At 42.1% G+C, this 21,889-nt stretch overlaps 1 protein-coding gene across 1 annotated transcript in view; it reads left to right on the top strand.

Annotated features, from left to right (window-relative positions):
- The first annotated feature begins 3,386 nt into the window (after positions 1–3,386).
- C3G (C3G guanyl-nucleotide exchange factor) overlaps positions 3,387–21,889 on the top strand; it is a 426,509-nt gene continuing 408,006 nt past the window's right edge. Inside the window, exon 1 of the mRNA XM_068226676.1 lies at positions 3,387–3,486. The gene's annotated coding sequence lies outside the window, so the exon portion shown is untranslated. The remainder of the gene's footprint in view (positions 3,487–21,889) is intronic.

Here is a 21,889-nt window from a genome sequence, read left to right as displayed (position 1 = left end):
CCGTATTTCCCACTTCTCCTCCAGGCAAAAGCCGGGATGGTACCTAACTTAAGGCCACGGCCGCTTCCTTCCCTCTTCGTTGTGTATCCCTTCCAAACTTCCCATCCCCCACCAAGGCTCCTGTTCAACATAGCAGGTGAGGCCGCCTGGGCGAGGTACTGGTCATTCTCCCCAGTTGTATCTCCCGACCCAGTGTCTCACGCTCCAGGACACTGCCCTTGAGGCGGTAGAGGTGGGATCCCTCGCCGAGTCCGAGGAAAAAGCCAATCCTGGAGGGTAAACAGTGAAAGAAAGAAAGAAAGAAAGAAAGTAGCTTAACGAATATCTCAAACGTGTATGTGTCTGTAGAGCTAAGTGATCTTTAATTAATTGACCCCGAAATCAAACTCGGTTGCAATTATCAATTATAACCTTAAAAACCAATGTTCAACTGTTAGTATACATGCTACGTAATGTAAACGTATTATAACTCTGCATCACCCACATGATTGTTACGTACCGGTATGGCATACCCATTTAATTCCTATATAACCACTTAAAAATATATGAATATGCTTAGCTTAATGAATCTTGCCATCACTTCACTCCATCAGTCAGTTAACTGGACACCTTTAACATTTTCAGGGTATGTTTTGCAGTCGTACGAACTTGCGTTTCTTTCCTTACTTCTTTTACTCGGAAATAAAATCGGCATCGTATTGTAATGGAAAATTAATTTTGGTACGAAGTCCTGAGCAATGTTCAGTACAGCATCCAAGTCCATGATAAACAGTAATTGAAGGTAAACTATCCAGGCATTCTTGAAATATTTCTCCCCAAATGCTTCTTGTACACTAACATTTCTCACAACTTGCTCTACATGAGAAAACATAAATAATCAATTCGATGGGTGAATGGGATAGTTGGGTGAGTTACTATATTCTGGTAGACTTGTTAGGACTGAAAACGGACTGCCTTTTGCCTCCTCTGTATTAAATAAAGTGGCGTATGGCTTTTAGTGACGGGAATGTCCGAGGACAAGTTGGCTCGCCAGATGCAGGTATTTTGATTTGACACCCGTACCGACCTGCGCGTCGTGTTGAGGATGAAAAGACGCCGCATACACCCAGCCCCCGTGCCAGAGAAATTAACCAATTATGGTTAATTCCCTGCCGGGAATCGAACCCCGGACCCCTGTGACCAACGCTAACCATTTAGCCACGGAGCCGGACTCCTCAGTATTGTTTTGCAGAGAACCAATACATGCTGTGAAATCTGTCACTTTGCTTGCATGTTTAACAATATCCCCACAGAAGTGATGAATAACATTCATTTTTGAACCGGTGAAAGGAACTATTTGTTCATCTTCTCAACTTGAAATTAGTGGCTGATCAAAGGTAAGTTTGCTGTTATTTTTTCCTGAGCTGTACTTATGATTTTGGCATTCTCATTGACAACAGCTTTTGCCATGGCTCTAATCTGACTTACAGGCAGATCTTGACGTCGGATAGCCTTCGATCACTTTGAGAATAGAGTGGGATCCTTTGGGTGTGAAAAAATGCCGTTTTTCATTCGAATGTTTATCGAAACCCGACTTGCAACCCGGTACATAGCAAGTTGTAGGCAAATTCACATGCGTTAATAAACTGATGCATATGCCAAATTATACGTCCTACTTCTCAAATGCTTAATCTTTTTCACTTTTCAGTTCACGAAAAGATAACACCAGATATTTTGCACGTATAGAACTGAAGAACGTATAAAGCTACCGAAAACAGACCGAAAACAGACCACAAACTGTTTACACACTTCCACATTAAGCCGATAAAAAGCGCGCGTACTTGGACTTTTATCGACGTCAGCGTTGCAGGTGGCGGAGAACATGTACACCGTGTCTGTTAACATGTGATTCAGAGGGAGTCGTCACACTATCCATTTCTATTCGTCCTGCTAGAATTAAAGCTATGTTTGAAATATCTAAATACAGTACAACTATGTCACTTTTTTCGAACCTGATATGCCGGTGAACATATGTAACGAAAAAAAAAAAACGAAAAACAAGTCCGTATGATATTTTTCTTTCATCTTTAATTTACGCAATTTAAGTCTAGTCAAGAAATTGATATTTTAGTACTGTATTTGTACTTATTTTAAATGCCGTACATATACGGTACTAATAATCATTAGTACGCAGTACCCTACTAAAGTAAACTCGTGTCCTCATCCCGAGGTGGTGCAGCTCTTTTCAGGCACACCCCTATTGGGGGTGAGCTGCATGTACCATTTGGACCACATACCAGCCCTCCTGCCAATATTTAATTTCTGGCAGTACCGGGAATCGAACCCAGGCCTCCGAGGACGGCAGCTAATAACACTAACCGTTACGCTACGAAGGCGGACTGACTACTCGCTAGCGTGCGCAGTTAAGGTACTCAGTGATCTGAAGCGATCCTGTTGATAACTGGGGAATGTCTGCGAAGACCATAACCTCATACTCTCAGTAGATGTTCTTTATCTAAATTTATCAGGAGACATAGTGTGTTCATTGTATGTTGATAAAATGTTATCTTTGTGTCACATCCTCTAAATATATGTAATGTTAAGTTGTACGACAGCGGAGTCGAACTGTGTAGGTGGTGTTTAGTTTGGTCGTAATCAGCGAATCTCCGTCAGTGTTTTAGAAAGGCATGTGTGCCACTAGAGGAGCTAATTCTGTTCTAGTAGGCGAACGTAGTGTTGGTTGACCAGCAGCAATGGCCTGGACCCAAGGTTACCCAGCTACACCCTGTGCCAAAATCCCTCAAAATAAACTAAAGGCACAATGCGGTCAGTTGCAACGCATCACCCAGAGCATTCATAGCTTCGCGTTTGCCACCAACTCGTAACGTGGAACGGAACGTATTTAAAAATAAATTACATACTAACAAGTTTTCTTCAGGAATTCTAGAAACTTAATTGTAATTGCAGTTGTTCTCAAAAGTCAATTTTAGAAATTGGTGTGATGCTTGTTGAAGATGAGTTAATAGACTATATGTGTTTTGTTTGGATGTTCGTTGTGTAGTGTATTGGGTGACTACAACGTTAATGCAGTATTCCTGTTGTGAAGTGTGGCTTTTAGTAATATGTTATAGAATTCCAGATATTATCATTATATAGTTTTTTTAGTGTTGTGTGGGATTATTCAATTGTTATGAACAACATTGCGAATCTCTTGTATAGTTGGTTCGAAGGAAAGTTGGGTTGATCGAGATATGTGTGTGTATCTGACTACGTAAGTTAGGTGTGTAATAGTGAAGATTATTTAACGGTTTGTTTTGGTTATAAGTGGGGGAAAAAGTAAATTATCATCAAATGACATGCCCCAGTACGACGAGAGTTTCCTACGGGTGGAAGAAAGGGGACGTAGATCCTATCGTGTGTCGACGGACTGTACGAATAGCCTCTCAGCTGTCAACCCAACATTACTAACTGTCTCACCCCTGCTGCTTGACGATGGTTCTGATCAAGGTAGGATTTACTATTCTTCTTCTTGATGTTTATGGGCTCCTATATTTCGCCCAAAGGATTTACTATTCATGTGAATAACTAATTCACCTTATATAGGGGCTGCCTTTCATTCATCAGTCCTGTGCACCAGAGAGAGAAAGAGCGAGGGAGCGCGCGCGTGTGTGTCAGATGGGGGTTAAGAAGACAACTGGCGTGATTTGTCAAAATGTTATCATGCCAATCTTTGTTAATTATTTTATTTCCACCCTGAAAATTCATCCATTTCCAGCACAAGTTGAAATTATTTGATATACCATAAAATAAAGACCGAGCAGGTGGCCGCGTGGTTTGGGTCACTTAGCTATCAGCTTGCATTCGGGAGATAGTGGGTTCGAACCCCACTCTCGGCAGCCCCGACGATGGTATTCCGTGTTTTCCCCATTTTCACACCTTGCGAATGCTGAGACTGTACCTTAATTAAGGTCACGATTGCTTTCTTCCCATTCCTAGCACTCTTTTATCCCACCGTCGCCATAAGACCTATCTGTGTCGGTGTGACGTAAAAGCGGATTATAAACGTAAATAATAGATTTGCATTGTACATGTTCTTTAAATTTGATTCCACTTTGTCTTGAAAATACCATGAACGAATTAATTTCTGTGGAAGTTATTCACATTTTCTATCTTTTCTTGTAACTAGGCCTACTTAGTTGGAATATTTTCCAAGGAAATGAAGAATGTTCATCTCAGCAATCAAAGATTGGAATTAGTTATAACTAGGGCTCGGAAGTTGAGGAAAAATCCGAAGACGAGGCCCAACATAATTATGTTCATTCTGGGTCATTGTAGGCCAGAAAATTGTGAATTTTATTTATCCTCGTTTACCTTTTTCAGCGGTTTTTGGCTTACAGGTGCTTTTTAGCCTTTCTAGCTCTTAACGGCTTTTTTTTTCTTTTTTTTTTTCAACTACACCTTCTTTCAACTACATTATTGTGTACTGCACATTCTCAATTAGAATCATCGTTATAGTTCATCTGTCACCTCTTAAACATCTTTTCTGTAGTAAGAGAGAAAATATATTGCCGAAAGGTATTTCATTTCTTTATGCCATGTTGCTTAGGCTATTGTTCTCCGAACAGGAGCTCAATTTTGTTTTGTTTTGCCGTAGCTTTATTGTATGCCGTGTTAACATGGCTATCTGTTCTCCGATTAGGAGCTTAATTTTGTTTGTTTTGTTAGTTTTGTAGCTCATTCTTTTCTATATTGCTTGGGTTGGAGTGTTAAAGTGTTCTCCGTAATGATCGAATTGTTTAATCACTGTAAGATCTGGAGGAAAGAAAGAAAGAAAGAAAGAAAGAAAGAAAGAAAGAAAGAAAGAAAGAAAATAAAACGAAAATAAAAAAGAAACAAAAACACGATGCCAATGCTTGAAAAACAAACAGGGGTATCAAATTATGTGCAAGATAAGTGAAATATTGAAAGGAGAAACATTTTGATGTGATTTTTTTTTTTTTTTTTTGCTTCGGGAAGTTTCTTGATATTTTGCAACGTACTATCATAAAACCGACGATCTTTACAGCTAAGAACTTGGAGATGACTATTGTGATATAATGCAAAGCCAACTGAGGTAAGGTTTCCGAATTCCAATTTCTGTAACCCTAGTATGGTTAAGCCAAATATGATTCCAGTTATACTGATTTCAATTTCTTTCTCCAGGATGTCCATTGCGGGTTCGCTGAATTCATTCTTAAGTGGAAAAACACTTCATTCTAAATTCTTCAAGTACTTTATTTAACAAACACGGATTTCCCCTTTTTAAATTATGTTAATCTAAAAATATGTAGTGTCTCAAAAAAATAAGTATTTCATTCATATATCATTGCACTGCATATTTATTGATTAAATGTGTAATTAAAACTAAAATTACAGATAAATTTGTATAGCATTTTATGCCCTTTTGCCAGGTTTGAGATCTTTTTCTGGATATTTTTAGGTCTTATTCCAGGTCTTTTTTTAGATAATTTACAGGTCTTCAACTTCCGAGCCGTAGCTTGTAACAAACAAACAAACAAACCAAAAAAAACCATGACACTATAGCACTGGTGGACCTTGACCTATCAAGCGACCGCGGTTCAGCCCGAAGGCATGCAGATTACGATGTAAGTTTTTCAGTGGGACGGTTCCTCTCGGCCGTTATTCTTGGCTTTCTAGACCAGGCTCACTATCTCACCGTCAGTTAGCTTCTCAGTTGTTCTCACGTTGGCTGAGTGGACCTCGAACGAGCTCTCACATCAAAGTAAAAAAAAAAAACCCTGACCTGGCCTTTGAGGCTCGCTAAACCTTAAGGGTAGAACCAACGGAATTACATAATATAATAATTATAAAATCTCGATACTCTTTCCTGCATGACCCGCACGGTTGAGCAGGTTAGTTTTTAAAAAGATCTGGCGCGTTAACAGGTCATTCTTGCCGCATCAACCCGGAGTGCAATGGTTGAGCGGGTCTCGCAAAGTGTGTTTCTGTTATTTCTGTTGCTGCGATTGACCATCGGCTACTTCATGGCTAAATGGTTAGCGTGCTGGCCTTTGGCCACAGGGGTTCCAGGTTCGATCCCCGGCAGGGTCGGGAATTTTAACCATCATTGGTAAATTTCTCTGACACGGGGGCTGGGTGTATGTGTCGTCTTCATCATCATTTCATCCTCATCATGACGTGCAGGTCGCCTAAGGGAGTCAAATCGAAAGACCTGCACCTGACGAGCCGAACATATCCTCGGACACTCCTGGCACTAAAAGCCATACGCCATTTCATTTCACTATACCGGTACCTAGATTTGATCATTTAAAAGTAGAACCAAAACTCACTCTGTGATGTCTGCTTGTACTTCTTCAAAGTTACCAACTATTTTAAAATGTTCCACACAAGCCACAAGTGTGTAATGTTGAGAAATGATCTGCTAGAAACAGATTATATCGTACATCTAACCCAAGAGTTTTAATATAAATTGTTCCAGTTGTGTAAAGCGTTGTTGACAGTATCGCTAGTTCTTTTACGTCGCACGACACAGATAGGTCTTACGGCGACGATGGGACAGGAAAGGGCTAGGAGTGGGAAGGAAGCGGCCGTGGCCTTAATTAAGGTACAGCCCCAGCATTTGCCTGGTGTGAAAATGGGAAACCACGGAAAACCATTTTCAGGGCTATCGACAGCGGGGTTCGAACCTACTATCTCCCGAATACTGGGTACTGGCCGCACTTAAGCGACTGCAGCTATCGAGCTCGGTTGTTGACAGTATCATTCGTTGTTATTACTTGGCATTCCGTCCCTAAAGAATTTACTAGGGATCATTTCAAATGTTTTAGATTTATCATTAACTAGCTGATGTACCCGTGCTTCACTACGGGATTCTACATTGTATACAGAATTCCGCGTTAGTTAGTGTACACGTTGTGAGGAAGACTGTATTAAATTGTATAGCTCTTAACGTTATCCTAGAAACGCGACGGGGAAATCATCAAACGTCTCATGCGAAGACTGAGTTAGAGAATTTTCATTGTAATGGTAGGTCCGCTTGCCTACTATCAGTCAGTCAGGTTGGGGAATTTCATTATAATGGCAGACACTCACTCCCCACCTGCATGTTTATATCCTCAGAAAGAATGTCTTAGTGGTTCTCCCAACTGAAATTAATATAGGTCATGACGTCATTACAATGACGTCAGTAGGAATGGCGCGAGTAAAAGCAATGCCTTCATATGAAATACTCGATCAAATTAAAAACCACACATTTTCTCACTTTTAACGAACAGTACTACGCTGCTGATCTAAGTCCAAAGTTCCAGAGCTGGAATGACCAGGCCGCAGACAGCCGTGATCCGTGAACACTCTTCGTCTTTTTTCGGGGGGGGGGGTGAGGTCGAATAGTAGAGAGTCCTAGGGTAACTATGCCCTTTTACTAATCGGTTTCCTGTGAGTACCCGATGAGTCAGAAAATCTCAACTCACTACACTGGCGGCGGAAAAATCTGACTTGGGGGCAAATTTTTCCTCCAAGCCACAGTAGAAACGCCCTCTTCACTGCTAATTTGGAATAAAATGAATGTAGAATTTAATAAAAGTTAAGAGGAAGAGGCTCTTCTTAAGAAACGGCTCTTTCAGGGTTGAATTTTGAGTTATTTAGTGAATTGTGGTGCTATCATTTGGAATAGGCCTAAATTGTAATTATAGACCAGCTCATACTACTACTACTACTACTACTACTACTACTACTGAGTGAGCCCCTGCCTTAAGTGTGCACACTGCTCATTCAAAACAGCGTGCTAGGGTAGGGATCGAATAGCTGGAATACTATGATGAACCAGTGTGTTACGTACCAGCAGTATCAGAAAATGTATGAACCAGAGGAATGCTATGCTAAAGAAGGAAGTTTTCTAACTCCCCAGCTATTTCACGCCAGTATTCAGTCAGGCTGTTATACTCGGTACGCAGCAGTAATCCCATCTATCGGAGTTGAGCGGCAGCATAAGAGACAAAGAACATCACAACAAACAGTGGTCAGAGTAATGTTATTGTTGATCAATGTTATGCGCTTTCGATATTGTAGGCCGTCACATTTATTATCGCGGCCACGACATTAGGCGGGTGAGAGAAATTACGCTGTTGCCAAGGTTATGTAGCAACTGGCGAAGAAATGTCTAAGTGAACACACAATTTCGGAGCGCGAGGGAAGTTGTTCTCTCTCAAGCTCCTGATGTTACGTCATAAAATGTTTCAAAACCAATTATATTACAATCTTCAGAAAAGACCGCTGATTTCAATGGTATTACTATTTTCCATATAAACCACTTTAAATAATAGTTAAAAATAAAATCTTGAACGAGTAAATTTAAATCCATAGAATCATGTATTGAAAATTTCAGTAAGCGGCCAAGTTTTTATTTCTTCAGCCAATAAAATTTTGTTTGCGGGAAAAATGTAGAAAAATGCCTGACTAATATTTTTTATCTGAAACATGTTCCCGTGAGTCTTGTGGTTTTCCTGGAAAATGACTCGGAAAGCGATCATGTAAATGTCGCTAGCTGAGTCGTTCGGGGCGCGCGCGCCAGTACAGGCAGCAGGACACCGTAAATACTTTCTGATTACATATTAATCTGTATCAGTTTTATTACATTATAACTTTAAATATTTGAATACTGTATATTGCACTGAGTAATATAGATAAAGAACTACTTTAAAGAATAGATTTACATGAACTTACCATGAATTAAGAATCGGCTTCTAGCTACAAGGCAGTCTGATTTCTTAGTCACTGGCATCACTCATCTCACTATCTGTCGAGTCGTCATTTACACTGATGATGAATGATTCCATTCTTTCGTCCCTTACTATTTCCTTGGCCCAATCATCTGTTTGGAGATTTTCCGCGCGATTGAAGCACTTTTCCCAGTCTGCAGCAGTCACACCGTCGATGGCTTCTGACGTGAGTTTTTCTACGTCCTTTATTTTGAATATCTTGTTCCGCTCTACCACTTCTCTCTTGACTTGAGCCCATATCAATTCTATTGGGTTGTATTAGCAGTGGTAGGGTGGCAACCTTACTACCTCATGGCCCCAAGAGAGAGCTAATTCATCAAGCTCGTACTTTTTTTTTTTTTACTTTGAAGGGAGCAACTTTTTCCAAAAGTTCAGCTCGAGTTTCTTGTTCACTAAAAGGTATGTTTCTCTTCAGCAACCACTCTTGAGTTTCTTTCTTCTTACAGCTTGCGTTGGGTACTTTTTCAAGTAAAGCTGAATGATATGGAGCATTGTCCATAACTATTATAGACGGTTCCTCCAAACTTAATAGCAGATCTTCTACAAACCACTTTTTAAAAGATGCCTGGTTCATTTCTGAGTGGTAGTCCAGGCTATTCTTCTTTAATAGGAACACCCACTTACACTGGGGTATAAAACCTTTAATACCACCTGCGTGGCAAACAATCAGTCTTCTACCTTTCCCAGTGGGCACCTTCATCCACCGCTCTTATCTGAATGTTGCCAGATAAACTGTTTACTGTGCGACTGATTAACCCAAGTCTCGTCTAAATAAATACGTTGTGTCGGGTATTGTTCATGTTTGAGGTCATGCATTTTTCTCAAAAATCGTGCACGAGCTACAACAATGTCCTGTCTTTCTAGCAGAAATTTTCTTCCATCGTTAGCCCTCTTGTATTTGAAGCCTAAGTTGTGCAGCACTCGTCGCACTGAACGTACACTTCCACTATATCGAATCTTCTCTCTTAGCTGTTTACGCACTTTTTCCGCTGTAGGAAATTCCTCACGGTCGTAAAATTCGAGCACATTTCGCCTAACTACATCGCAGTGAAAATCACTAAGCACACTTTTTTTCTCCCTTACGTAGTTTTTCCTTGGAGATGAAAGTGTTTTTTGGTTGGGTGAATATTTCGCTTCATTAACACATCTCTGGACCGAACGAAGGCTAACATTACACATTGTAGCAGTCAATTCTTGGCTTTTCTTGAAGTTCACAGTCTGCAAAATATTTGACTCGGCCAAATTCTGCACGTATTACAATACATTCACAATTACGGATTTTGTCTGGCTGGCTAAATACTTCTTCTTAAGCCCTTCCAACCGACGATGCTTCAGAGGAGTTTCTTGTTCGTTTCTCGCACTTACTTCGTCCTCTTCAGATAACAGACCCGAAGAAACACCAGGCTGAACACATTCACTATCCATCTTTAACTGCACTTACGGTGCGAGATCAACAGCTGCTTGACAGGGCATGACTCGGGTAAGGTGGCCTGGAGCGGATGGGCTTCAACTAGACAGCACTGCACAATCAGCGTTGCCAATCTGTGCTTGGAGGTAAGCGACTTTCGACCATCTGTCGCTTCGCCGTTCCCATATCTGACGACAGCGCAATTTTCCTCACCCGCCTAATTTCGTGGCCGCGACAATAGTTTCCTTCCGACTCTGAAATACCACTCTTATCATAGTCGGTACGGTAAAAGTGAATAAAACATAAATGATCGGGAATTGTATTCTCTATAACTTTTGTTATGTAGTACTTTTCGATGGGACCAATAAAATAGGTATTTATAAATTAAATTTTAGACGCTTTCACCTAAACTACAATTTCATCCAGGGTGAATAAAATTCTTTATAACTTAGACTGTAGTTTCTTATCCCCGACTCTATATACCGATTTTCATTAAATTCTGTTAACCCATTTTCTCTTGGCTCGGCGTTGATATGGACTTAGCAACAAAAATACAAATTCTTAAATAATTATCTGTGCTATCATAGCCGTTACGGTAACAATGTATGACATAAATTATCAGAAATTTAATTCTGTATAACTTAAGTTAAGCTATATTTATCGATAGGTGGTGGTGGTGGTGATTATTGTTTTAAGAGGAAGTACAACTAGGCAACCATCCTCTATATAACACTACAGAGGAAAAAATGGAAGGGATCCGACACTTCGAAAAATGAAGGTATCGGCCAAAGGAAGACAAGGGCCACGAAGGGCATGAAAATGAAAGACTCCCTAGCCCTCGCAAACCTAATAGCGTCGCCGTCGGAAAAGAACAAGAGTTGACCAAGAGAGGTCGGATAGGAAAGATGAAAGTGAGGAGCCTGGCACAAGTAAGTGGAAGCAATGCCAGGACTCAGCTGAGGGCCCCGTGGTCGCCAACCCACGCTCCAAAGTTCAGAGCCCCTGGGGCCCCTTTCAGTCGCCTCTTACGACAGGCAGGGGATACCGTGGGTGTTATTCTACCGCCCCCACCCACAGGGGATTATAGCCTACATTGTAGCGGCTCATCCCCCGACTTCACATACCGATTTTCATTAAATTCTCTTCAGCCGTTTCCTTGTGATGCGTGTACATACATACATACATACATACATACATAGACAGACAGACAGACAGACAGACATTACGGAAAAGTAAAAAGTGCATTTCCTTGTTACTGTGGACATGACCGATACAGAAATACCATTCTTTTCCATTTCTGAGCAATGTACAGACAAAACTCTTATTATATATATTTGTGTTACATAATGGGAACATTTGCTCAATACACATCTAACCGGCACGATTGTGGGATGGGGATTGGATTATTGGGGCAATAATATGTCTTGTTTACATAACATAGTACTCCACTGTTATTGGGATGTTTGGGAGGTGTCATTGTCAATTGAAAATACGAGTGCCTCAATTCAAAGTATGTGCGATTGTTGGTCTACGTGGAATGTTGTGTTTACAAGTCATGGCTGATCATGTCGACCGAGATAGGCAACGGGGGAGGTAGTTGTCGTCGAATTAAGTTGCTCGTGCACTACACTGCTTCAAGAAGGATATTCCCAGAGGTACGTTGCTAGAATGCTAAGGGTTGCTCTGTATACGATGTGGTATTTGTGGAAACGTTTCCAGCGCATTGGAAGTGTAGCCAGGCGCCCTGACACGAGCCGCCAAAGAAAAAAAAACCAGGGCAGGATTGTTTCATGTGTCTACAACAACCAAGTTACGGCACGAGCACTACATGTGGACTACAGCAGGCTTATAGAGTACAAATGAGTGACCATACTGTCAGAAACAGGCTTCAAGAGGCCATTTTAAGATCCCTAAGACCCGCTAAAGTATGTGCACTGTACAGACGACATCGTTTAGTAGAAGGCTCGATGCCCGGGCAGCCAAGACACTGGAATCCTTTGCGTTTCTCGGATGAATCTTGTTTTGCGTTGTATTGCTCAGATGGTCGTCTACGAGTCTGGAGAAGGCGTGGAGAGCGATTTTCTCCGACAGCTGTACAACCCACCGTTGCTTATAGATGTGGATCTCTTTCGGTGAGGACAGGCGTAAGCCTTGACAAGAAAACAGATCCCATGATCATTCGCAGTGGATCCTTAACTGCTCGACAGTACATTGACAAGGTCTTAGTGTTATATGTTTATCCTCACGTGAGGCAACTTGGAGAAAACTTATTATTCATGCATGATCATGCTCGATCGCATGATGCCAACATCGTTCAGAGAATCCTGCAAGAGCACCACGTACACCGAATGGAGTGGCCAACAGAAGTCCCAATTTGAATCCGATTGAATAAGTCTGGGCCAACTGGAGCAATGCATCCGGGCGAGAAATCTATCACCCTAATGACGTCCTTTCGGAAAATTTGGGACATCTGTCTCAACTAAACGTGCGACGTCTTGTCAGAAGCATGCGAAGGCGTTGATAAGCTATTAAGTTACGCGAGGACAAAACTACGCCGTATTGTCGGAGTACAGAACTTGCTCTCAGTCCTCGGAATCTCCATTAATGGAGATATAGTTACGATTCCTTCAGTAATTGCAGACCACATCGCGTCACATTTCGCAGATACGTCCAGCTCTGGGAGATACGACTCTGCATCTCTACCAATCAAGCGCGAGGCAGAGGTAAACCATCTCTCCTTCGCTTCTAGTTCTTCGCATTCCTATAATGTGCCTTTCACGGAGTGAGAATTGCGGAGTGCACTCGCGCTGTGCAGGGACAAGGCTCCTGGACCGGACAAAATCCATAATCAAATGATTAAACATTTGAGTGACCGATGTCTCAAGGATATTCTCACCCTATTCAATATAATATGGCGTGAGGGAATGTTTCAAACTCAGGGAATTGTAATACCAGTTCCCAAGCCAGGTAAAGATCCAAAACTTCTGGGTAGTGTAGGCTATATGCCTTAGAAATGGCCTTTGTAAGCTATTCGAAAGGATGGTTAACCGGCGTCTTGTGTGGGTCGTGGAAAAGTAAGGTCTCTTGACTAACTACCAGTGTGGTTTTCGCTCTCATCGGTCTGCCACCGATCATCTAGTCAGACTGGAGAGCGCCTTTCAGGAGGCCTTCCTCCGGAAGGAACACCTAGTCGCCGTGTTTTTTTTTAACCTGGAGAGAGCTTACAATACTACCTGGCGATATGGGACTTCATCCACACTACACTAGTGGGGATTTCGGGGAAATTTACCAACGTTTATTGAGAACGTCATGACCCTCCGGCTATTTCGAGTCCGAGTAGGGGATGCATTTTCTCAATATTACGTTCAAGAAAATGGAATACCACTGAGATCTGCACTGAGTATCACGCTTTTTGCAATCGCCATCAACAGCATAGTTGCCGCTGCTGGGCTCGTGGTCGTTCCATCGCTGTATATAGACTATTTAGCTCTACATTACAGCTCCGGAAGGGTGGCGTTTTTATGAGACAGCCACAGCAAACCATTAACCGAGTCGACAGATGGGCCCTGCAACATGGTTTTCGATTTTCAGCGGCGAAAACCTCGATTGTACACTTCTGTCGACGTCGGTTTGCGCATCCTGATCCAGAGCTCCGTTTGCAAAACAGTGTTTTACCGTAGACACCTGCAGATTCCTGAGTCTCCATTTTGATAAGACTAACGTGGCAGCCCCGCATCCATAAGCTGAAGGTTGCCTGCATGAAGAGACATAACATGCTTAAGTTTCTCAGCGGCACTTCGTGGGAGACTGACCTACGGTGCTGCTACGTTTCTATACGGCAGCAGTCCTCTCCCGAATGGACTATGTTAGTGCGGCTCATCGCTCAGCATCAATATCTACGTTGAGCCTTTTAGACAGTGTTCACCATAGTGGAGTTAATCTGGCAACGGGAGCTTTCCGTACTAGCCCCATTCCCAGCCTACTTGCTTCCATCTTAACGAATAAGGAGGCAGCAATTACTTTTCATGTACGCTGCCAAAATGTTTGAAATGCCGCTGCATACAAGCTGTCCAAGTACCCAATACTACCAGAGGTACCAAGACCGGCCGAATGCCACACAGTTAAATATAGATATCGGTGGTTGTCTTGAGCGGACTTTTAGCTAGGTACCTCCGTGATTAGGTCCGCGTCCGGTATATACTGGCTAGATCTACTTCGTGTACCAAAGGTGAACACGGATTCCTCCGTGTATCGGAGGTATTTCCAGGACTTCGTTCACCAGTATCCTGACGCGAGACAAGTTTTCACTGTTGGTCCTAAGATCTGAAAATCTGTGAGTTGCCCTTTCGTCACCGATAATATCAGCATGAAGATCTCGCTTCCTAGTATCCATAGCGGTATACTGCAGAGGTTTTTGTCACCTTAGAAGCTCTGCAGTTTGCACTGGATGGCGAAAGAAACTACTTTCTCGTTTGTACTGACTTGTTAAGTTCTCTGCAGTCCATTGACACCTGTTTCCCGCAACATCCACTGATGCAGCGGATTCATGACCTTTCAGGCATGTAAAATGATGCTGACACCAGAATCACTTTCGCGTGGCTTCCAAGCCGCGTTGGGATTTCGGGAAAGGAACTTGCGGATACAGCTACACAGGAAGCGGTCCTTTTACCTCTAAGGCCTATGAATGTACCTACTAAAAATATTTGTTCTCAACTACGTCGAACCATCCTGGTGTCCTGGCCACGAACCTACTATACTGACGTAGAAGGGGGAGAGGTGATACTCCCACGTGGCACGTCCTAGGTGGTGGATGGGGGGGGGGGGGTCCTAACCGGCTTGCCGGCGGACTTGAGGGAAATAAAATACCTCTCTGGGATCAAACACACAGCCCCTGTGGGTGGGGGACACAGACGAAGAATACACCCACAGAATCCCCTGCCTGTCGTAAGAGGCGACAAAAAGGGGTGACCAAGGGATGATTTTTATTAGAACCATGAAACTACTTGTAATTAGTACCATCACGCGGGGAACACCATAGGTCGCTTTTACTTGCGCGTAGTACCACTATGTTAGGTACAAAATAGGTTTTTGATTAGTAGCGATAGTGTATGGCTCAGGATGCATTTTACAGTACCTGTGATTCGTACCCCTATATGAGCAACACGATGGGATGAGCGACACCATGGTTCTGCCTTGCCTATGCCTAATGCCCACTATGTGAGGAACACCACGGGATAGTGGGGGTCCCTGTGGTTAGTCCACTTATGTGACAAACGCCATAGGTTTTCGTTGCCTGTAAATAGCTCCGCAGTGTGCGAAACACCATAGGTCTGTGTTACATGTGCGAATTTCATGACGTGCGAGTAGTACCATAATGTGTGGAATACCGCGAGCCTACGCTACTTTTGATTAGTACCGCAGCATGACAAATAACATGGTTCTGTTTTCCTGGCGATAAGTACCATTATGAGGGGCTGATGGCCTGGATTTTGGACCCCTTTCGACTACCAGCATCATCGATTCAGTATTGTGCTTTATAAGCAGTCGCTTGGTCAGTAATACTATTGTTTAACGCTAGTTTCTGGGAATGTGGAGCATTGCGGGTCGGATCCACTGATTGTTTTAACTTTATATCCATCCATTCATTCTTCGTCCTCACGTTTTCGAATCTGGTCAGTTGGGGATTATGGATTTTTAAATTGTCATAACATTCCGTCTCATTTCGTACTATTTTAGGGGCCGATGACCTAGATGTTAGACCCTTTTAAACAACAAGCATCATCGTCATCATCATCATCTGGCGTCATGGGAATCGGAGTAGCTAGTTATCCGAACTCCGAACAAGCTGAGGACAATTAAGAAAACTACCATGGCGGTGCTCTTTCCGGCCTTCACGGAGAGGGGCCGTAGTTTTTGTGTAGGCTGAGGGTGGGTCACGGACGATGTACGCACTTTTATCTCCTAAGAAGGGAAGACCCTCCAGTGTGTTCTTGTGGTGACGACTTCACCGTAGCCCACGCCCTCACAGAGTGCGCCGATATATCTGGCCTATCACGAAGCCTCGACCTGCAGGAGACACTCGAACGCATACTAGCTGATGACTACTGTTGATCATGTCATCAGCGTTATGTGTGACAGTGAATTAATCAAGGTTATGTAAATTTCGAGTGTTCTGCTGCTCAGGGAAATTACGTTCCCTATTGATTCGTCAGTGACCTTTCCGGCTTCATGCAATAATTTTTGTTTTACTTTGTAATTCATTTCAAAATTCCTCCGTTGAATAAATAATTTTATTTTAAATTTCTTTTCCATTTTATTTGTTCAGAGAGGATAATTACCTAGTTGTAGCCTACTTCCTCTTGAAAAAAATAACCACCGCCACAGAAGCACTCCAGAAAAGCTGATAGTGTGAACATTTAATTTAATGTACCTTGAGAGTTAAACAAAAACAGGTAAGAAGGTTGTATGGGTCTTTCAGGCCCACGGCATTTAACAGTGAGTTAGTAGCAATTATTTTGCATCTGAGTAAAATTTCTCCGATGAATCTTTCATTCCTGCAGGTAATATTTAACAACATTTGTGATGATGTCAGTGAGGTACAGGTCGTTCCTGCAGAAACTGACAGAAATATCGAAATTAGCGTACGGCGCCCGGCCGCTGAGACCCATACCATGTATCAAATGGTCAAGATCTACTGTAAATCCCTCGTCGAGAGCGACTCCGTATTTTGTGCTTTTTTTTTTTTTTTTTGCTAGTGGTTTTAAAGTCGTACTAACACATCGAAGATTTTCGGCGACGTAAGGATGGGGGAAGGGATAGGGTTGGAAATGTAGCGGCCGGTGCCTTCATTATGGTACAATCAGGATTTGCCGGGTGTGAAAATGGGGAGCAACGGAAAAACATCTTCAGAGATGCCAACGGTGGGATTTGAACCCACTATCTCCCGAATCCAAGCTCATAGCTACGCGGCTCTAACCGCGCGATCAACTCACTCGGTCCATATTTAGCGTGCAGCGACGTGTACGCGATAGGGGAGATGTTGAAACAAACATTCTGATGCGTTACGTGTGGTTTAAAATAGGGGCGGATTTTAATGATCTAAAAATCTTCGAAATATATAAGTAAATATGACTCAAAAATCTTTCATATGTGACTGAAATAGGAAGAAAAATATGACCTTATATGGTAATTGATTAATTTAGGCCTATAAATGAACGTCAGTTTTGTTTGTTACATTCAATTTCTGTTAATCACAAAGTTATTTTTATCTTCAGATATGGTAGCACACGTATCCTGAAAAATCAAGAAATAATTAGCAACGGATGATCTGATAAAGTATTTAACTAGTTCTGAATCGGAAAATTTCTATAAAAATGACGATGAAAATATCAATCCCTGCCTGGTCTTAGTATTCCTTTCCGGCAGTGAAATTGCACTGGGTGATCATGTGCATTTTCAAATTGTCGAACTCGAACCCTCTTTGGTAGTCAGACAGAATGTTTCTGTACCTAGAGAAACTCCGCTTGACGTCACACAATGTTATGGAGGCAAATTTGAACAAGGTTACGTCCTTCGAAGAAAACTGCTGCTGAAAATCTCCGAATGTTGTATGGTGTCCACAAAGAATGTCAATTATCTTACAAAGCATAGAATAACCTTCATTTGAGAACAGCATTCTTTGCAGTTTTTCAAATTTTTTTCAGTCACTTCACCCTTCCCTTTCTTCAAATTACACTCAATGTTCTTCACAATATCCAACTTGTCACTTAGTGGAAGCCCCACAGTTTCAAGACGAGTGATTGCTGTTGGTATCACACTGAAATTCGATTATATGAACGCCAAATTTCCGACCAAGCTGGCAGAAGTAAACGAATTTTGCACAATCCTGACAGATGATGAATCGCAAGTATCAAATTCCTGAACAATCGCCTTGAAGGAATCATAATTTTATTTATTTATTTATTTATTTATTTATTTATTGTTGAACAAACAGGCTTCCGCCAATACATGTTCTTAAAAGGAATCATAATTACTGCAGTAATATTGAACAGCGTCGAACCAAGTTCCCCAGCGAGTAAGAACAGGCTGCGGTGGAAGAGGCATAGTAGGAGCAGTTTCTGTCAACTTTTGAACCCGAAGGGGAGCCTTCAGGAATATTTTCTTGCCATTTGCAGTTAACTTATCTGCTTCAGGGTGGTTGATCCGAACCTCTTCGGCCACTCTATGCAAAGCATGGGCAAGGAACGTTATGTGGACCATTTTCAGATAAAGTAGATTTAGTGCTTTGGCTGCCTCCCTCATGTACGGGGCGGCATCAGTTACAAGTTGCTTCTTTTTACCCCATCTGGCCACAGTAACTTCATAGCATCATCAAACAGCATTGCAGTGGGGGAATGGTTCACTTTCTCTAAAACCGTACACGTCAGGAGAAACACATTACCGGGCTTGTAATCTATCAGAATGTCAGTAATTACGTTAGCTACGTACCTACCATTTACGTCAGTTGTTTCGTCCAATGAAACCCATGTCTTGTGGTTGAGGACTTCAGATCTTATCTTCTTTAAAATATTTATGGGGATTCGAGATATAAAATTTTCTCAAAGTTGATTAATAGGGAACAGGTTGACTGATGCACTTCTCTAAGAAGGATCTGAAGCTGGTACTGTTCAGTATTTTCAAGGAAATATTTGAAGGAACCATCATCCTGAAGAGATCCTTACAGAATTCCGATCTGTTGTCTGACGGAGCAGTAGCTGCACATGAGGCCTTTCCAAAAAGCAAACGCTGCCTATTCTCTGCCGCGGAAGATTTTATTAAGCACTTCTGATGTTTAGTTGTAGCGCAATGTTGCTGCACATTAAAGCGTTTCTGAGCACATACAGTACCTTCACTTCACACAGTCTACAATATAAAATAACACCATCACTACTAACATTCTACTCTCCAAATTCATTAACAAACTGCCTTAATTTCACACTCTCTAAACACTTCGGTTTAGCCATGTTGAAGCTACACTGAAGAAGTAGTTTCAAAACAAGCCAGACATTCCTCTATTTTCTAGGAAACAGAAATACCAGTTCATTAGGTACGTATGCACCCCAGGTACCTTTCTCCTGAGTATTGTCAATCAATTTGTGCTCCTCATTAGGAAATTCCAAGAAGATCCCTTGTTCATAATTCCAGTTACCTGCTACCTGTCCATTCCCGCATACAGAGTAATATTCCGTCCACAAATAGACTCCCTAATACAGCAAGATTCCCTCGCTGAACAGCTTGCCACAAAAATTCATTAAGTATGAAAATCATTAGAGCATGACAGGAAATATGACTAAATTGCGCGTCAAGCAGAAATATGACCAATATCTTAAATTTGTCCAAAATATAACTTTTCAAACAAAAATCCGCCCCTTATACACAGTTAAAAAATTAGGGAAACATGTTTTTTAACGTCTGATATGTGAACGTTAATTTGGTAGATGGGGTTCCAATGGTCGTACAGCATACCTTGAGACCTTAGCTACTCAGGGGTATGTAAAATCGAAGTTATACTCCATCTGTAGGCGTAGCCATGCATTAAACCTTCAGGTGACCCCTCAAAACAAAGTAAATAGTGGTGCGTCCGTGTGTCGTTGTGAGATACACAGACTACTGCGGTCATTTGAGCAAGTGTACGTCAACCAACAAATCCTATGAGACATCTTAACGAGGTTCAAGTCGCAAGGGCCGCCACTTTGATTCAGGAAGAATGGACTTTTCGTCATGTTGCTGTGGATCTCAATGTCTCTTCGTCAGTTATTCAACGCTTGTGGAATCGCTACAGTGAGGCAGGCCAGTTCACAAGGAAGATTGGACAGGGTCGTGGACGCATGACAACCCCACAGGATGACCGATATCTGACCATTTGTGCGTTGCGGGGTCGATTAGCAACTGCCAGAGAACTGCAGCAAGACCTCAGGAGGGTCACTGGAGTCACGGTGTCTGACCAGGCAGTAAGGAACAGGTTAAGAGAAGTGTCCTTTCAACCCAGACGCCCTGTTTGAGTGCCCCCTTTAACGCAGCAACATCGCGCAGCTCGCCTTCTGTTTGCCCGTACCCACGTCAACTCGCAACATCGCCAATGGAGACCTGTGTTGTTCACAGACGAGGCCAGATTTCCACTGACACAGCGTGATGGACGTCAACGTGTATGGAGACGCCGTGGTGAGCAGTACATGCCAAATGTTCTCCAGGAAGGCGATCGATTCGGACAAGGTTCTGTGATGGGGTGGAGTGCCATCAGTATTGATGACTGTACGGATCTTGTCGTCGTCCGTGGTAATCTTACCGCTGCGGGGTACATCGAGCAGATACTGCTACAGCATGTGCTGTTTGTTACATACGGTGTTGGCCCAGAATTCGTACTCATGCACGACAATCCCACGGCTTATGTAGCGTGCATCACCAGAGCTGTCTTGCGAGAACTGGACATTCAAGAGATGGAATGGCCAGCAGTGATTCCCGACCTTAATTCCATCGAGTACGTGTGGGATAGGCTTGACAGAAGTGTTCGTGGGCGTCCTGTTCCATCACAGACTCTCCAAGACCTCGAACAGACTTTCATTGAAAAATGGGACCTGATACCGCAACGGGACCTCCGTCGACTTATACGGAGCATGCCACATAGGTGCCAAGCTGCGATAAATACTCGTGGAGGACATACACCATACTGACGCTCTCCAACTGTGATAAAAATCCACCCTAGAGGACTGTTATCACTTTGTTTCGCCCCTATTTCCTTTTGTGTTCTGAAAATGAACGTCAATCCATCGATGTTCTTTTTGCATACTTCAACGGGAAAGAATGAAGGTTTAGCTGGTAATATACGTGGGTGTGAGGTATTGTTTTGTGAAGCATGGCATAAGTTCAAAAACATGTTCCCTTAATTTTTTGACCTGTGTACATTAGTATGAAGGCAGCATAAAGGCACGTGGTTTTGTGTGGGGAAAGAAGTTTATTTACTTATTTAGTATTCCACGCATTTCCCCCTGTAAAGTTAACATTCAAAGCATACAAAATACATTCTCATTTTACGTTTAGCATTTATAAAAACAAATAAATATATTATAACTATCTCATTCATATGTGGAAATTAATATAAAGGCATTTATGTAATTTTGTTAGAATAAACTAAGGTAAACAGTCAACATATCACAACAATAACCTCCATGGTTCTTAATAACTGCGAAAATCCTCTTGGGCATTTTGATTGTATAAGAGAAGTGATCACTTCGTTTTAGATTGAGGTCTACTCCTTTCGAATTGCAGTTTTCACCTCAGCCACAGTCGCATACTACCGTCCATTGTGATAAAACATCTTCCTAGGATCCCCCATAAATTATCTATTAGATGTAAATCTGGTCTTCTTGATGGCCAGCCCATAAGTGTATTTCCTTTATCTTGAAACCATTTCTTGTCTTCGCAGACTTGTTAATCTCAGCGTTATCTTTTTGGAAAATTAAATTATCATCGTCAAATTCCTCATACACACGAACCAATTCAAATTCCAGCATTTCTGTATAATGATCAGATTTCTTTTTTGGGATGCACCCATGCTATTGTAGAAGTGCCTTCAGCACAGAATACTGTCCAGATCATAACGCTGCCATCGCCAAAATTTCTACTCAGTCGAACTTGTTCTTCTGTACGGAGATCATGCCAATAATAC

Source organism: Anabrus simplex, chromosome 3 (genome assembly GCF_040414725.1).
Source record: "Anabrus simplex isolate iqAnaSimp1 chromosome 3, ASM4041472v1, whole genome shotgun sequence".
NCBI classification, from domain to species: domain Eukaryota; kingdom Metazoa; phylum Arthropoda; class Insecta; order Orthoptera; family Tettigoniidae; genus Anabrus; species Anabrus simplex.
The sequence above is the reverse complement of the archived record's forward strand: the minus strand, read 5'-3'. Positions and strand labels throughout refer to the sequence as shown.